General features: G+C 37.4%; 1 protein-coding gene and 1 non-coding gene across 2 annotated transcripts in view; one reads left to right on the top strand and one right to left on the bottom strand.

The window, feature by feature from the left end:
- The window catches only part of PHLPP1 (PH domain and leucine rich repeat protein phosphatase 1), a 262,717-nt gene that overhangs the window by 2,826 nt on the left and 243,154 nt on the right, over positions 1-16,737 (top strand). The gene's annotated exons all lie outside the window — the stretch shown is intronic.
- On the bottom strand, positions 12,998-13,104 carry LOC115834867. The gene has a single exon (XR_004029868.1). It is a non-coding gene; the product is annotated as a U6 spliceosomal RNA (small nuclear RNA).

Genomic DNA, 16,737 nt, shown 5'->3' with positions numbered 1-16,737 from the left:
GTTTTTAGGTTGTAGGTGATGGTGGAAAAATAATCATACTTGTAACTCCATTAATTTGTAGCTATTCTTTACAATTCAATGTCTTTTGGTCCAGCTTGTGTGTCCGAGTGGCAGTTTAATTAGTTTGCATGAAGAAATCTTTACATCTTTACTCCCACATTGAAATATGCAAGACTGACAGGATTCCTGGTGAGAGAGATGCCCTTTAAAGTTCTTGGAAGTTTTTCTGAAATTTAAGTGGATTTCTGATGAATCTTTTCCCTGGTCAAGAAAACCAAATCGTAATACAGTAGCATTTGCAGTATCTGAAGACAATTTGTCAACTCGATGACATGGCTTTTAAAGTTTATGGTCCAGGAAATAGATGATTTTTTATGTAAGATCAACAACTGTATTCTTTTCTCCTTTAATTCATGTAATTTGTAAAATATTGTTATTTTACAAAAGCATTAAAAATAGGTGCCCTTTAACTACATGGAAGGAACTGTATATAAAAACAAGGGATGTATTAAATAGAGTTTGAACAAATTTTATATGGAAAGAGTTTGCTTATGATTGGATATATCCATTGTGATAAGTGTCCATGGAAAGGTTTTGGGTGTCACAGTTACGAAATTTGAATTTTTGTTTCCCTTTGATTTTCTTCAAGAGTGTCTAAAATATTCTAATGGGTAATAAGCACTTTCTTTTTTTTCCTCAAAACTTCATCTCAATATTAAAATGACAAGTCTTTCCTGGTTAAATCTTAAATGTTTGGCATGATCTTTTAATCTTTTTGTTTTGTACTTTATGAAAAGCAGTAATTGTTACCTGATTCTGCACTTACTGCCTTATTTCTATATGCACAGCATAAATGCATGTATGCCTCTGAGTATATGCTTACATATACTCAGATGTGTGGGGATGCCACACAAAGTATCCACCCTATTCTTGAACGTGAAGCCAGTGTACAGGTGTCCTAGAAGAAAAATGCCTGATTGTTGCAAAGTTGTCTAATTGCTTATTTTGGCTTTTAAGGAAAGTTGAGCTTATTTTAAGCCTAAGTTAATATACCAGACATCTCTGCTGTTATTCATTTGCCATATAACAAAATTTAGTGTGTGGTGAATCCACTTGAATTTTTACAAAGAAGTTCAGTTACTGATGAACAAAAGCGTAATCTCACTTATGGAAACATTGTCAGGACTCCACATATAGTGAAGGTTTGCACCAGGCTGGAAGTGATTCCTAGAAATGATCTCTGTGTTCCAACAGAATATAGAACACCTCAACAGGACAGAGTTACATTTTGGTAGTAGTTTTTTTCTGTAGGAAGAGGATAATTAATGTTTGTTTTAGATGACATCTTTTACGGGTTTTTGAAAATTCTGTACCCCATTGGTAATTTTATATATAACTTATTTTTAAATTTATTGCTGCATGTTGTTTTGTTTACATATAGTTGGGGTTAAGGATAGCTAGGAAGTTGCTTTCAAATTGTTTTGAATATTTTTCTGCATTTAAATTGAGCTTATCTACTGTCTTGAGGGTCTACTCTTGAAGATCACCTTTCTGTTCAATTTTAGTATTTATAACCTGACGGGTTGTTTTTTAGAGGCTTTGAAAGCCATTTGTGGTTGCTTTGAATATTTAAATATTTATCTGGGTAAAGTAAAATGAAAGTCTTTAATGAACGAGAAGGCCTTGGATAAAGGTACTATCTAATTACAGAGTTGTTAATGAAAACTTAGTTTGAAAATTGTTATAGCATCTACCAGGCCACCATTCTCTTAGCTGACTTAAGATATGGGAAAATTTAATTAGCTTTATCTGAAGTTACTTAAGTATTTAATATCCTTTTAAAATCAGACATCTTAAATTTTGCCTGAAAGAGAGTAACTATAGGTTAAAAAATTCAAGAACTTAAGGTTGCCCGACATAAGTTATGGACTCTCCTAAACATGAATGAGCTTTTGTTTTAGACTCTGTGGGGAGCCTTTGTCATTGATGTAGGGCAGCATTAAACTATATCTTTTTATATTTTTTGACTTTTCTCCCAGCACTTAGATCTGAGTAGTCTAGCAATTTCTGTTCGAATTTTAATAATGACAAAGGGTGTTGACAGAATAAAGTGCACATTCACTGTACCTAGTGAATCTTGGACAAGGTATTTTTGTGTGTGACTCCTTGGGATTTCGCGGGAACAATCTTTTTATCCCTCTCATATTTTCTTTCTTTTCTCTTCTGGGAATGATCAAACCTTATGTGGTTTCCTACATGCAAACTAAGAGGGGAGAGGTGGTTCAGCATTAAACTATAATATTGACAAGCAGGTTCTTATTACTATACTTACAGCGGTATTGAGTAACGCGGTTTGAACGTGTGACACCAGTGTGTGCTTGAACAGTCCCTTTAATTTTCAGTACAGAGGGTTTAAATTTTTTTTTAAGTATTTTACATTTTTATATTTATATTGTATATTTATTTTTTATTTATATTTTATATTTATATTTTATAATTATATATTATATTATAACATATTTATATTTTATATTTATTTGTTTTATATTTATTTGTTTTTGTTGTAAAGTACATGCTGCCCTTCACTACTATGGCTTGATAACATCTACAATACATTGGTTTTTATTATCTTCAAACATCTTAAAGGGTTTTTACATAAATTATTTCATTTGCCCTTTCAAAAACAGTGTTAAGGAGGAGTCAGTGGCAATCCTCTTTTCAGATGGAGAAACTGATGCACAGAGAGATCTGACTCGTCGTATTTCCATCCTCGGGAGGGCGGAGAATAGAGAGCTTGGGTATTCTATTTTGCAATTCATATCACTTTCCATGAATCGATGCTAAATTAAATTTACACTTGAATTTTTCTCTTGGTTAAAAGCATTCCAAAAATATGCTGTTTTTGTTGGTAATGAGGTGATATTATCCTCTAGTTCAAAGTGGTATTTCTTGTGAAATGTGGATGGTTCTGTTGATCATGGTGCCTTTAAAAATGTAAAGAACCAAGACGGACAAATAAGTAGACAGTATGGAAAGAGTACTGAAGTGTTCTAAATATCCTGGTTGCAAATAGTCATGCTTGGATTTAAGTTGATATGAATTAAAGTTTACATAATAGTTCTTTATTCTCTTATTCAAGCATACCTATTTGTTAAACTGTAAATCTTCATTGGGAAGTAGAGAATTAACACTTCGCCTGAAAAGTGGGTAACTTTTGAGGGGGGTGTGTGTGTGTGTGTGTGTGTGTGTGTGTGTGCATGTGTATGTGTGACAGTTCGGTTGCTTGAAAACATGGCTTTCAAAGTAACTGAAAATATTTCTCATTAAATATGTTATTTGCCTAAACCTGTTATTAAAAAATTGAGTTGTCTTTTAATGATGCTTTCTTGATGTTACTGTGCTCTTGTGTAATTTTTATAATTCATATGTTGTATAGTGCTAGAGATAGTAAGTTCTTCTCCTTGAATTTCATAGTTATTCCTAAATTCGTGTGTTTTGTACTCATTGAAATAATTGTAGGGGCAGGAGATGAGTGTAAATGAGTTTGTGTGAAGTTTTAGGTTGAAAGTTTTATCTTTTGGTTGCTGTAAGATTATCAAATCACCCACCTTAAATGTTCGATGTATACAAAGATAAGTTATTTTTTAAGTGTAAAATGTTTTTGTTGTTTCTCATTCTCTTCTTAGAATCCTGAATTTAGCTTTTCATTTACTGGTAACATAACATTCACTGACATTGTATATGATCCAAGCCTAGTATAATCCTTGGCATTTTAGTTTAACATTTGTTGAATTTAATTTGTGGAATTTTGTTAAGCAGCTGGTGGTGTGTGCCCTGATTTTTCAGCTTCCATCCTGTTTGGGTCCCCAGGGATGTGTTAAACACACATACACACAGCGGCATTTCTCCCATGGCAGGAGATTTTAGATGTGCCACATACTATTAATATCTTCTATTTCACGTGAGTGAACTCTGGATTTTGAGAGAATAGCTCTCTCTGAAAGTTTTCTTAGAGTTAACAGGTTTCCCCCAACTTTTCAAAGGCATCTCGTACTTAATTTTGCAGTGAATTTAATGAGACATCTGTCAAATGAGGCATCTTAGATTTAATGATTTTTTTATGTGCCAGGGTTTAACATAATTCAGTCTATCTGGACTGGAGAAGGGTTTGATTGTACTATGAAAGTCCAGAGATCCTGAAGCCGCTCAATAGAAAAACGATTCCTTTAAAGACGCCTGACATTTTGAAAAAGAGAAAGAGATGTTATCAAAATGTCTAAAACAGCCTGGGAAAATGAAGTCTTTTTTTTTTTTTCTTTAAAGTTCCACCTTCTAAACCCATTCCATCCCTTTAATCACATGCATCTGGTGGAACACTGGTAATGAGGGGTTTTGAATCTGGCCTGACATCACTGTGATTCTACGGCAAACCCTTTTTTATACTTACCTTTGGCTTTCTAAAGATAATGCAATTAAACAAAATCGACCATATGAATTCATTAGATATATTAGATATTTATAACCTAAGGCTGTATGACTGACTGGATTTGTATGAAACTTCAACTCCAGAAACTTTTGATAAGTTGAAACTCAAGTACCTAGAAAGAATAGACTTTAATGATACTTTGATTAAAAGTAGTTAGTTAGTATACTTAGGTAACTGTGAAATAGCAACTCTTTGAAGTTGTGTGATATTATGCTTTTTATCAAGCATAATAACAGTTACTGGATTAATGAAGTGTTGTTATTCTTTGATTTTAGAGTTGGAATGGTTTTGTTGTGTTACCATGACTTGGCCTCATATACTTTTTGGTATGTTAAATGAAACAAGGCATAACCATTCTGTAATGCCACATGCATACTGAAGTAATTTTTTTCCCTGTTGTGTTTTTTACATTTGAGATTTTTATACATTGTAAAATGCATTTAACAATAAAGTGTCTTGTGGAGGTGTAAGCCTAGTGGCCTCTGAGTTTGTGACCTAGAAGTTAACAATGAAAACTCCATAAAATACTTTGTTTGGAGGTTGCATATATTGTATGATTTTGGAGATATCAATACTTTAGAAAAACACAAGCAAAAAACATTCAGAATTTTGGCATATTTTTTTCTAACTGGAGCTTGGCTAAAAGTAAATTAGCCTTGCTTCTAGTTTGTGAAAGCATTCAGTTGAAGACTGATGAAATTTGAAATATTTGGTTTTGGACCATTTCAATAATGAGTGAAAAATCTAATTAGAAAGTGAAGTTAGAATTTGAATTGGTTGTAATTTTTTTAAAGGTTTTTTCTCGCATTCTGTTTAAGCAGGTATCTTTGTATTTGTTGCTCTCTATTTCTTCTGAGTCAGACATCTGAGGAAGAGCAGGTGGAGAATGAATCTTTTCATATACCTGCCTCAGTTAATAATGTGTTAGAGTGTTCGGGCTTTCTTTTCAAATACCAGGCATGTTTTTAAATACAGCAAGAGCTTGGCTGGTGTGTTGGAGGTGGGGGTTGGGTCAAAGTATAACTCTCCTCTTCAAAAACAGAACTTTGGGAAAGAATTTTTTCCTTTTATCTCACACTGTGAGAGAAAATGTACTGCTTTTTAGAGAAAGTAGTCTGAGAGTTGGGAAACTTGGCATGACTTTGAGCATTCATTTTAACCTACCCTGGGCTTTGATTTCCTCATCTGTAAAACGATGGGGTTGGAGTAGAGCAAGTCCAAGATCTCTTCCAACTTGTAACATTCTGAGGCTTCATTAGAGAGCCTGATTTTTTTGAAGGGCTTTGAAAATTGTAGTTGTTTTAAGTTCTGTAAGACATGGCTATGGGCTTAAAACTGTCAAATCCTCTGCCTTTTCTTATGGGCTTGGACCTAATGTACACAAGTAAGCTGGAGGTTGCCAATCAAACAAAGCAGATCTCCTCTTTGGTGTAGATTAGGATAAGAATCGATGTTTGATTACCCCGTTCCCTGTCATTCCTACTCCTAAAGTAGAATTCAGCATGCCAGAGATGAGTATAAAGAAGTACATCCTCTTTTAAATTAAATTCTTAAATTAACTTAGCAAGATGCCTTCATAGTCTAGTTCATCAAGTTTACTCTAATAACTGTATTAGAGGGATACAAATGTGTAAAATGTGCTGGCTAGTTAGCTTTATTCATGGTGAACTGTGTGCTTGCCTACCAGTGCTTAGAGTCAGTAGGAGAAAAAACATTTTAAGAAAATGGATTTTTTGCACTGTTACTTTGGATGGGTAATAGAATTTAGGATGTTGTAGAGATAATTTAGTCCAACATCTGTGTTTTTATAGATGAGAAAAGTAAACCTGTGAGGTAAAGTATCTGGTCCAGAATCATTGGTCAAGTCAGTTACAGAGTTAGGACCACCACCTAGGATTTTGATGATCTGTCCAGTGTTCTTTTTTTCCCACACTGTGAATCTGTATACTTACTGTCTTTGGTGGTTCTTTATATTAATACTATTAAAAATGAAAGTTAAAGAAATTGTGTGCTTTACACAGTTAGTGGTTTCTCTATTCAAGGTTTTTTCCTAGTTCTTTTCATTCTAATCAGTGCTTTTGAGGGGTTGCATATCACTTTGACAGATTGTAAGAAAGGAACTTATGTTGGAACAGGTGGGCATTTTAATTGCAGAGAGAGAAATTAGATTTCATCCGTGATGTTACCTTTGTGGGATGCATGATAGAACTATTGACAGTTGGCAGAGAAGAGGTACAGTGTTAGAAAATCAGTGTTCTTAGTTCATTCAGTACGTTGAAGGTGAAATTGTTAAAAGAATAAAAGTGTTAGAAAAAGAAATCATTGAATTAAAAAAATAACTTGGGAGAAAAATTTAAGCATGAATTTTGAAAAAAAATTTCCCTTTAAATATGTGTGTGTTGGCTGTGCATGGTGGCTCACACCTGTAATCTCAGCACTTTGGGAGGCTGAGTTGGGCAGATCACCTGAGGTCAGGAGTTCGAGACCAGCCTGGCCAACATGGTGAAACCCTGTCTCTACTAAAAATACAAAAAATTAGCTGGGCCTAGTGGCTCATGCCTGTAATTCCAGCTACTCTGGAGGCTGGGGCAGGAGAATCGCTTGAACCCGGGAGGCAGAGGTTGCGGTGAGCCAACATCACGCCACTGCATTCCCGTCTGGGCGGCAGAGCAAAACTCAGTCTCAAAAAAATAATAATAATAATAAATAAAATAAATAAATATGTATGTGTTAAAAAGATTCAACATTATCTTCTTTGAATTATTTTTAAAAAGATGTGTCAGAATTAATTGCACCTTAGCTTATTTTTCAGGTACGTGTATGCAGTTCTACCTTTCTGTGACATAAAAAAATTGAAACAACTTGTTCAGTATCTTTGGGCTTTTGTTGTGTGCTGATTTGGAAGTCTTTGTCAGAAATATGCCATTGCTTTGAATACTTTCTCTCTCTCTGTCTCTTAAAAAAAGATAGGGAGAGAGAAAGAAATATCCTGCTCTCATTAGCAAAAAGATAGTTTGTGAACTGTGGAAACAAATATTTCCAGCTAATTTTAGGGTATGACAGATTTCTTTTTATGCTAGATTTCATTTTAATTTAGTTATTTATCTTAAGCAAAAGCTTTAGCTTCGTTTCTATGAGAGTTAGCCTACTAAGTCAATTAATTCCCCAAAGATTACTGTTCATTTTTAAATGAGTAAAGGAACTTTTTAAAAAATGCATAAGTACACAAGGGTAAAAATATATTGCATCTGTCATATTGAGTACCCTAGATGCTGAAGCAGAGGAAAAATTTCTCTTGATGGTCTCTTAGAGAGGTGGTATGGCTGGGGTGCAGCTGACATTCAGTTTTAAGTAACAAGGAACTCTCGTGTATAAACACTGCTATAATTGGCAAACTTATTCTTCCTTATGCACACACACACAATATATATATGTATGTATATACACACACACACGCATGTTCTCCATTGAGTGTTGAGGTAGGATATGATGAGAGGTAGTAGTTGTATTTATGGATGGGAGGGGGTGAGTAGGGTAACTGATCCTGGGGAAAAAAAATCTCAATTTAAAAAAATTTGCAGTTAATTTTGTTGAACAATAATTAGTAACTCATTGTGACTTGTTCATAGCCCTTGCCTGCTTTTTTTTTTTTTTGTTTTGGTTGGATGTTTGCCTTTTTCTTACTAATTTCTTTGGGAGTCACATAGAGAAACTAGTTTTGTTTACTAAGTCACCAATATTTTCTTTATCTGTTCACTTTTATATCAGTCTTTTCCTCTAGGTTTTCAGGGTCTGTGTCATGCTTAGGAATGTCTCTTCTACTCCAGGATTTAAAAAATTTTCTAGTACTTGTAGTATTTTATCCTTTTCTTTTCTTTTTTTTTTTTTTTTTTTTGATGGAGTCTTGCTCTGTCGCCCAGGCTGGAGTGCAGTGGTATAATCTCGGCTGACTATAACCTCTGCCTTCCGGGTTCAAGTGATTCTCCTGACTCAGCCTCCCGAGTAGCTGGGATTACAGGCGCCCACCACCACACGCAGCTAACTTTTGTATTTTTAGTAGAGATGGGGTTTTGCCATGTTGGCCATGCTGGTCTTGAACTCCTGAGCTCAGGTGATCCGTCTGCCTCGGCCTCCCAAAGTTCTGGGATTACAGGCGTGACCCACCATGCCTGGCCAGTGTTTTATAGTTTTCTATGCATAAAAATTTGATGTATCATCGTTTAAGATAGGAAAGAGAGGCTGGGTGCGGTGGCTCACACTTGTAATCCCAGCACTTTGGGAGGCCGAGGTGGGTGGATCACCTGAGGTCAGGAGTTCAAGACCAACCTCCATCTCTACTAAAAATACAAAAATTAGCTGGGCATGGTGGCAGGCACCTGTAATCCCAGCTACTCGGGAGGCTGAGGCAGAAGAATCGCTTGAACCTGGGAGGTGAAGGTTGCAGTGAGCCGAGATTAAGCCATTGCACTCCAACCTGGGTGACAGAGTGAGACTCCGTCTCAAAAAAAAAAAAAAAAGAAGGAAAAATAACAAATTGTTCGCACATTTTAATTGAATAACTGTGTTCTTTCTTCACTGATTTAAAATGCCCCTTTTGGCAGGTATGTGGCACATGCCTGTATTTCCCACACTTTGGGAGGCCAAGGCAGGAGAATCATTTATGCTGAGGAGTTCAAGACCAGCCTCGGCAACATAGTGAGGCCCCATTCTCTACAAAATAATAATAATAAAAAAATTAGCTGGGCATAGTAACATGCTTGTAGTCCTAGCTACTTGGGAAGCTGAGGTGGGAAGATTTGTTGAGTCCAGGAGTTCGAGGCTGCAGTGAGCCATGGTCATGCCACTGCACTCCAGCCTAGGTGACAGAGCAAGACCCTGTCTCAAAAAAAAAAAAAGCACTTTTCTCCAGAGTTTATGCCATTTTTACTTGTTTGTTTTAACTGGCAGGCCGGGGATTAAAATCTACAATATGGAGTAATGTAGGTTTAGGGTAGGTATTAGGATTTGTTGAGGGACAGTAGGGAGAAAGGGAAGGCTCTTTAGCCTTACCACTGCATTTCTTTTTGATGCCCCAATTTCCCATGCCATCGTCACTTTTAGGATGGCAGCTTATGTGCTTCTGGATATGGACTTATCAGGCTACTCCTTTCCTGTGGATTGTGTCTCATCTCTAAGTGGATTGGATGGGAAGGGGAGGGGGGCTGGAATATAAAATATTGCTTCTATGTGTATTTTTCACCCTTTACGTATTAGAGATACTTTTTTAGGCCAGGTGCAGTGGCTCACGCCTATAATTCTAGCACTTTGGGAGGCTGAGGCGGGCGGGCAGATCACCTGATGCCAGGAGCTTGAGACCAGCCTGGCCAACATGGTGAAACCTTGTCTCTACTAAAAATACAAAAATTAGCCAGGCGTGGTGGTGCATCCCTGTAATCCCAGCTACTCGAGAGGCTGAGGCAGAAGAATCACTTGAGCCCAGGAGGCAGAGATTGTAGTGAGCCGAGATGGTGCCACTGCACTCCAGCCTGGGCGATGGAGTAAGACTGTCTCAAAAAATTTTTTTCAAGAAGTGACATAAAGCATTGATTTCTGTTTTCCGAATTTGAACTCATTGACTAATTTATTTTGCATTAGGCAGCAGTCTCAGCTGTTTATACCGTTCAGATTCACTGAACTTTTTTCACCTTCTGGAGAAATTCTGGGGGCTACCCCTTGAAGGTCATTGTGAAGCACATATGGCTTATTTTTATCTTTTTTTTTTTTTTTTGAGACAGTGTCTCACTCTGCCACCCAGGCAGGGGTGCAGTGGTGTGATCTTGGTTCACTGCTGCCTCCCAGGTTCAAGTGATTCTCCTGTCCTGCCTCAGCCTCCCGTGTAGCTGGGATTACAGGCACACGGCACTACACCTGGCTACTTTTTGTATTTTCAGTAGAGACGGGGTTTCACCATGTTGGCCAGGCTGGTCTCAAACTCCTGACCTCGTGATCTGCCCACCTCGGCCTCCCAAAGTGCTGGGATTACAGGCGTGAGCCACTGCTCCTGGCCTGGTTTATCTTTTAATTTTAAAAAAGGAAGGCTAACATGCCTATTGAAATTAGTAGACTCTGCCAGTGGTGCCTTGAGTTTTTTTTTGGCTAGCCTGAGAAGGGGGTTCCACGCGTTGTCTTGAAGTGATGACAGTTCTTGATTACAGGGATAATAATTTGAAATAGCTCTAACTTGAGATAGCAGAACTCTGTGATCCTGTGACCAGTGTTCTAATTGTACCCATGGTATGTTAGTGCTGTTAAGTCAGTTAATTCCCAGAAAAAATGAAGTGTTTTTTTAGTGGGAATGGGGGAGGGAAAAGGAACACATGTCAAATATAGAAAAGTCAAATTAGAACGTCTACCATCTTTGGTAAACAGGCTTTCATGGTCTATTGACCAATTCTTAGTTATTATATAAATGACTACAAGACACAAATGGTACTGCTGTTGGGTTTGTGGCTTTATAAGATTCTGTTTGTTGGACAACTAGGTTTCTCTTCTGTAGACTTTTAGTTGTGTTGCAGAAGTTCCAAATCACCTTTGCTGGAGTTGGCTATAGGCTTTTTAATACATGAACACTTAAGGAGAAAATCTCCGGACCTGTTGCTGTAAAATACTAAATGAAGCTGGGCGTGGTGGCTCACGCCTGTAATCCCAGCACTTTGGGAGGCTGAGGCGGGCAGATCACTTGAGGTCGGGAGTTCGAGACCCTGTCCCTACTAAAAAAACAAAAAAATTAGCCAAGCATGGTGGTGCACAGCTGTAATCCCAGCTACTCGGGAGGCCGAGGCAGGAGAATCGCTTGAACCGGGGAGGTTGGAGGTTGCAGTGAGCTGAGATCATGCCACTGCGCTCCAGCCTGGGTAACAGAGCGAGACTTCGTCTAAAAAAAAAAACCTAAATGAAATGAAACTGTGGTCACCACATTTAGGTTTTTGTATGTAACAGTGCTTTCTTCCACAATGACAAACCAGATGTTATTTTTAAAAAATTTGAATAAGCAAGTGCAAAAGAATTGAACTGCTTCGGCATAATTGTACCCTGCTGCCTAATGTTCAAGAAATTATATAGTATTTTGGTATTTAGCAAACATTTCTATCACCCTATATGCTAATTGCTGTTTAGTGCTTTATAAATATTAAGTGCTTTATAACTATTAATTTAATTCTCACAACAACCCTATGAGGTAGGTTATGTTATCACCCCAGTATTACAGATAGAGAAATGGAGTTACAGAGCAGTTTGGTAACTTGTCTAGATTTGTACAGTAAGCAAGAGAGAGGCAGAATTCAAGTTCAGGCATCAGACGTCAGAGTTAACTGGTAAGTGTCCCCACTGATTTGCTGAATATGGAAAACTTATCCCTAATGAGCTTCTGTGGTCAGTTTGGGCACATCAGCATTTGTGAAGCATAGACTTTAAACTAGTTACCACCTGGACTTGAGTTCTGGCTATGCCACTGACACGGCTTTTCTGCATTCTTTCTTAACCTGCTGCACAAGGTCGTTGAGAGGATCAAGTAAGATAATGAATGAAAGTGTCTATGACAACAGTACTAGTTCTTACACACCATCCCTCCACATTTTGGGATGTCTGTTGCTGCTCCTTCTTAGGGTGGAAAGAGCACTGGAGCCGTTCTCTGGTCTGTGCGCTTCTTTACATGATGTGAGACCTATATAGTAAACCCCTTAACCTCCTTCAGCCTCATTTATTAGAGAGAGAGAGAGAGAGAAAAAAAGATGATTTTAAAAAAATCTGTTTTTGGCCAGGTGCAGTGGCTCATGCCTGTAATCCCAGCACTTTGGGAGGCCAAGGCAGGTGGATCACCTGAGGTCAGGAGTTCGAGACCAGTCTGGCTAACATGGTGAAACCCTGTCACTACTAAAAATACAAAAAACTAGCTAGGCCTGGTAGTAGGTGCCTATAATCCCAGCTACTCGGGAGGCTGAGGCAGGAGAATCCCATGAAAACGGGAGGCAGAGGTTGCAGTGAGCCAAGATCGTGCCATTGCACTCCAGCCTGGGCAACGAGCAAAACTTCGTCTCAAAAAAAAAAAAAAAAAAAGTCTGTTTTGAAGAACTTTGTGAGATTCAGATTTGATGATGTGTGTGGAAGTGCTTTGTAAACTGTGAGATGTTATACAAATGTAATGTGGTTTTATTATTTTTAGCAATGGTAAATTGCCACAGATGTTAATTAGAGTTAATTAGGGCTCATTAAGGAAGATGGGATCTACTGTTGTTGGGCACTGATGCTCAGTTACATGGAAGACTGTACAGGCATACCTTGTTTTATTGTGCTTGCTTTTGTTGTGCTTTGCAGATACTGCATTTCTTACAAATTGAAGGTTTGTGGCAACCCTGTGTTGAGCAAGTCTGTTGGCAACGTTTTTTCAACAGCATGTGCTCACTTTGTGTCTCTGTGTCATATTTTGGTGAGTCTTGCAATGTTTCAAAACTTTTCATTGTTTATAATTTTTAAAAAAATATGGAACGTGTCATGAATTTGCATGTCATCCTTGCACAGGGACCATGCTAATTTTCTCTGTATCATTCCACTATTAGTATATATGCTGCCGAAGTGAGCACCCTTTTCATTGTTATATCTGTTAAGGTGATCTGTGATCAGTGATTTTTGATGTTACTATTGTAATTGTTTTGGGGCATCACAAACCACGCCCATGTAAGATGGCAAGCTTGATAAAGTAGTGCGTGTTTTGACTGCTTGACCGGCTGGCTGTTTCCCCATCTTTTTCCCTCTCCTGGGGCCTCCCTGTTCCCTGAGACACAACAGTATTGAAATTGGGCCAGTTAGTAACCCTATAAAGGCCTAAGTGTTCAATTGAAAGGAAGAGTCACAAGTCTCTCACATTAAATCAAAAGCTGAATATGATTAAGCTTTGTAAGGAAGGCATGTCGAAATCTGAGAAAGGCCAAAAGCTAGTTCTCCTGTGCCACAAACAGTTAACCAAGTTGCAAATGCAAAAGAGGTTACTGAAGGAAATTAAAAGTGCTAATCCAGTGAACACATGAATCTTAAGAAGGCAAAACAACCTTATTGCTGATATGGAGAACGTTTTAGTGGTCTACATAGAAGATCAAACCAGGTACAACATTCACTTAATCCAAACCCTAATCCAGAGCAAGGTCCTAACTCTCTTTACTTTTTTGAAGGCTGAGAAAGGTGAGGAAGTTTCAAAAGAGAAGTTTGAAGCTAGCAGAGGTTGATTCATGAGATTGAAGGAAATAAGCTGTGTCCATAATACAAAGGTGCAAGGTGAAGCTGCACAAGTTATGATGTAGAACCTGATGTAGAATCTGCAGCAAGTTATCTGAAAGATCCCGCTAAGATCATTGATGAAGGCGGCTATACCAAGTGGCAGATTTTCAGTGTAGATGGATGAAGCAGCCTTCTATTGGCAGAAGATGCCACCTAGGACTTTCATAGCTAGAGAGAAGTCAGTACCTGGCTTCCTTCAAAGGATAGGCTGACTCTCTTGTTAGGAATTAATGCAGCTGGTGACTTTAAGTTGAAGCAGATGCTCATTTACCGTTTTGAAAATCCTAGGGCCTCTGAGAATTCTGCTAAATCTGCTCTGCCTGTGCTCTATGAGTGGAACAACAAAGCTGGATTACAGCACACCTGTTTGTAGCATTATTTACTTAATATTTTAAGCCCATTGTTGAGACCTACTGCTCAGAAAAAGAAAAGATTCCTTTCGAAATATTACTGCCCACTGAAAATGTACCTGGTCATCCAAGAGCTCTGATGGAGATGTACATAGAGATTAATGTTGTTTTCATGCCTGCTAACACAACATCCATTCTGTACTCCATGGATCAAGGAGTAATTTTTAATTTCTGGTCTTATTATTTAAGAAATACATTTTGTAAGGCTACAGCTGCCATAGATAGTAATTCCCTTGATACATCTGGACAAAATAAATTGAAAACCTTTTGGAAAGTTTTCACCATTCTGGATGCCATTAAGAACATTTGTGATTCATGGGAGGAGAATCTCCGTTAACATGGGTTTAGAAGAAGTTGATTTATGGATGATAATGAGGAGTTCCAGACTTCCATGGAGGAAGTAACTGCAGATGTGTTGGAAATAGCAAAAGAACTACAATTAGAAGTGGAGCCTGGAGATGAGACTGAATTGCTGTAATCTCATGATGAAACTTGAATGGATGAGGAATTTCTTCTTATGGACAAGCAAAGAAAGTGGTTTCTTGAGAAGGAATCTACTCCTGGTGAAGATGCTGTGAACATTGTTGAAATGACAACAAAGAATTTAGAATATTACATAAACTTAGTTGATAAAGGAGCAGCAGGGTTTGAGAGAATTGACTCCAATTTTGAAAAAAGTTCTGTGAGTAAAGTGCTATCAAAGAGAAATCTTTTGTGAAAGGAATAGTTAATTGAGCAGCAAACTTTATTGGCTTATTTTAAGAAATTGCCACAGCCACCCCAATCTGCAGCAGCAACCACCTGGATCAGTCAGCAGCCATCAACATTGAGGCTAGACCCTTCACCAGCAAAAAGATGATGACTTGCCAGAGGCTCAGATCATTGTTAGTACTTCTTAGCAGTATTTTTAAATTAGGGTATGTGCATTGTGCTTTATACATAATGCTGTTACAAACTTAATAGACTATACAGTGTAAACATAACTTTTTATATGCACTAGGAAACCAAAAAATTCATGTGACGTTATTGTGAGATTCGCCCTATAACAGTGGTCTGGAACTGAACTTGCAGTATCTCTGAGGTATGCCTAGACACATTCATTCATTTAATCAGTAATTACTGTGATTATTTACTATATGGTGATCCTTTGAATTAAAGATGATTAATGTGAATTGTCTAGGATCCCTTGAATTTTACCAATTTGAGGGCATGTTTGTGGAAACAAGCCAACATTAACAATAAAAAGGTGAAAAGTGTTCTAATGGAGACATAGTATTCGCAGGTTACTGTAGTAGCAGCAATGGGGAGAGAGAGCCTCCAAACTCCACTGTGTTGCCCTCGAAGGACCAGGAGTAGACTGTTGCTTCAGTTCTGGGATGCTGAATTGTTTTAGGAGCAACTCCAAATTATTGGTTCAAGATACAGTCTGACTGAGTTTAGGATTAATAGTTCCAGTTGAATCCTTAGCATTTACCAAATACTTTCAGGCATCTGGGCCTTTTTATCACTTGAATTGTTTTGGGCTCTATTTGTATTATAGTTTGTGAGGATCTAAATTCTGGGTTAAGCAAATATTCGTTTTGATTTTTTGAAACAAAAAAATGCAAATGTGCATGTGCTGGATGTTGCATAAAGCCTGATAGTAGCCTAGAGTACACTGAGGGACATTCTCTTATTTCTTTTTTTTAAGGCCTATGAGGTTTTATTTTTCTATGGATTTATGAGGTTGATGGGAAGTGCTGTTTATCTTCTGAAGGGAGGTACTTTTTTTTAGTTTGGTGTCATACGTACACCACATTCATGTAAAAATTGGAAGATGATGATTTGGTCATGACCTAGGGGCATTTTTTAAAAACCTCTGTATCTCCTCTCTGGATCTTCATGGAAGAAGGAATTTTTTAAAAAAACCTCTCGTCTATGCTAGGAAGAAACAAAATCTTTCAGTGTTCATATAAGCACAAAACAACTTATTAGCTCTTTTATCCATGGCTGTAAAACCTGTACTACACACATGGCAAGTTGTCTTTACTAATGACCTGTTATAAATTATTTTCATCTTGAGTAGATGGCAGTGGCTCTGTGAAATATTGTCTTGTAGTAATGTGGATGACAACATTGGAAAATGAGCTGCTTTTTGTTTTTTGTGTTTTATAATTATGGGAAACACCATGGTAACAAAAAAAAATTATTTCAGCCTTTCTGACTAAAATAAGTCATGCTTCTAATCCAAATAAAATACTTCTAATTCAAACCAATCAACATTCAGGTTAATTACCTGCCAGTGGGTATTTTCCACCATCTATTACTAAATAACACCTATTTGCCCTCTGTGAAAATTTTTACAGAGACTTCAGTTAACTCATTAGAGCAATATTAACACTTGACAGGCTGATTTTTATGGGGGATATTAACAGAAATGTTAGCACCAATGTAATCAGAAGGAGAATAGTTATTGGCCCTTGTGATTATAAAGCAGAAGCTCAATGATCCCTTGCTTTGTAACCAAGTCATATGAGGGACTTGGTGTTTAAA

The sequence above is a fragment of the Nomascus leucogenys genome, chromosome 4 (genome assembly GCF_006542625.1).
Source record: "Nomascus leucogenys isolate Asia chromosome 4, Asia_NLE_v1, whole genome shotgun sequence".
NCBI classification, from domain to species: Eukaryota; Metazoa; Chordata; class Mammalia; order Primates; family Hylobatidae; genus Nomascus; species Nomascus leucogenys.
Note: the sequence above shows the minus strand (reverse complement) of the source record. Positions and strands in the feature narration are given on the sequence as shown.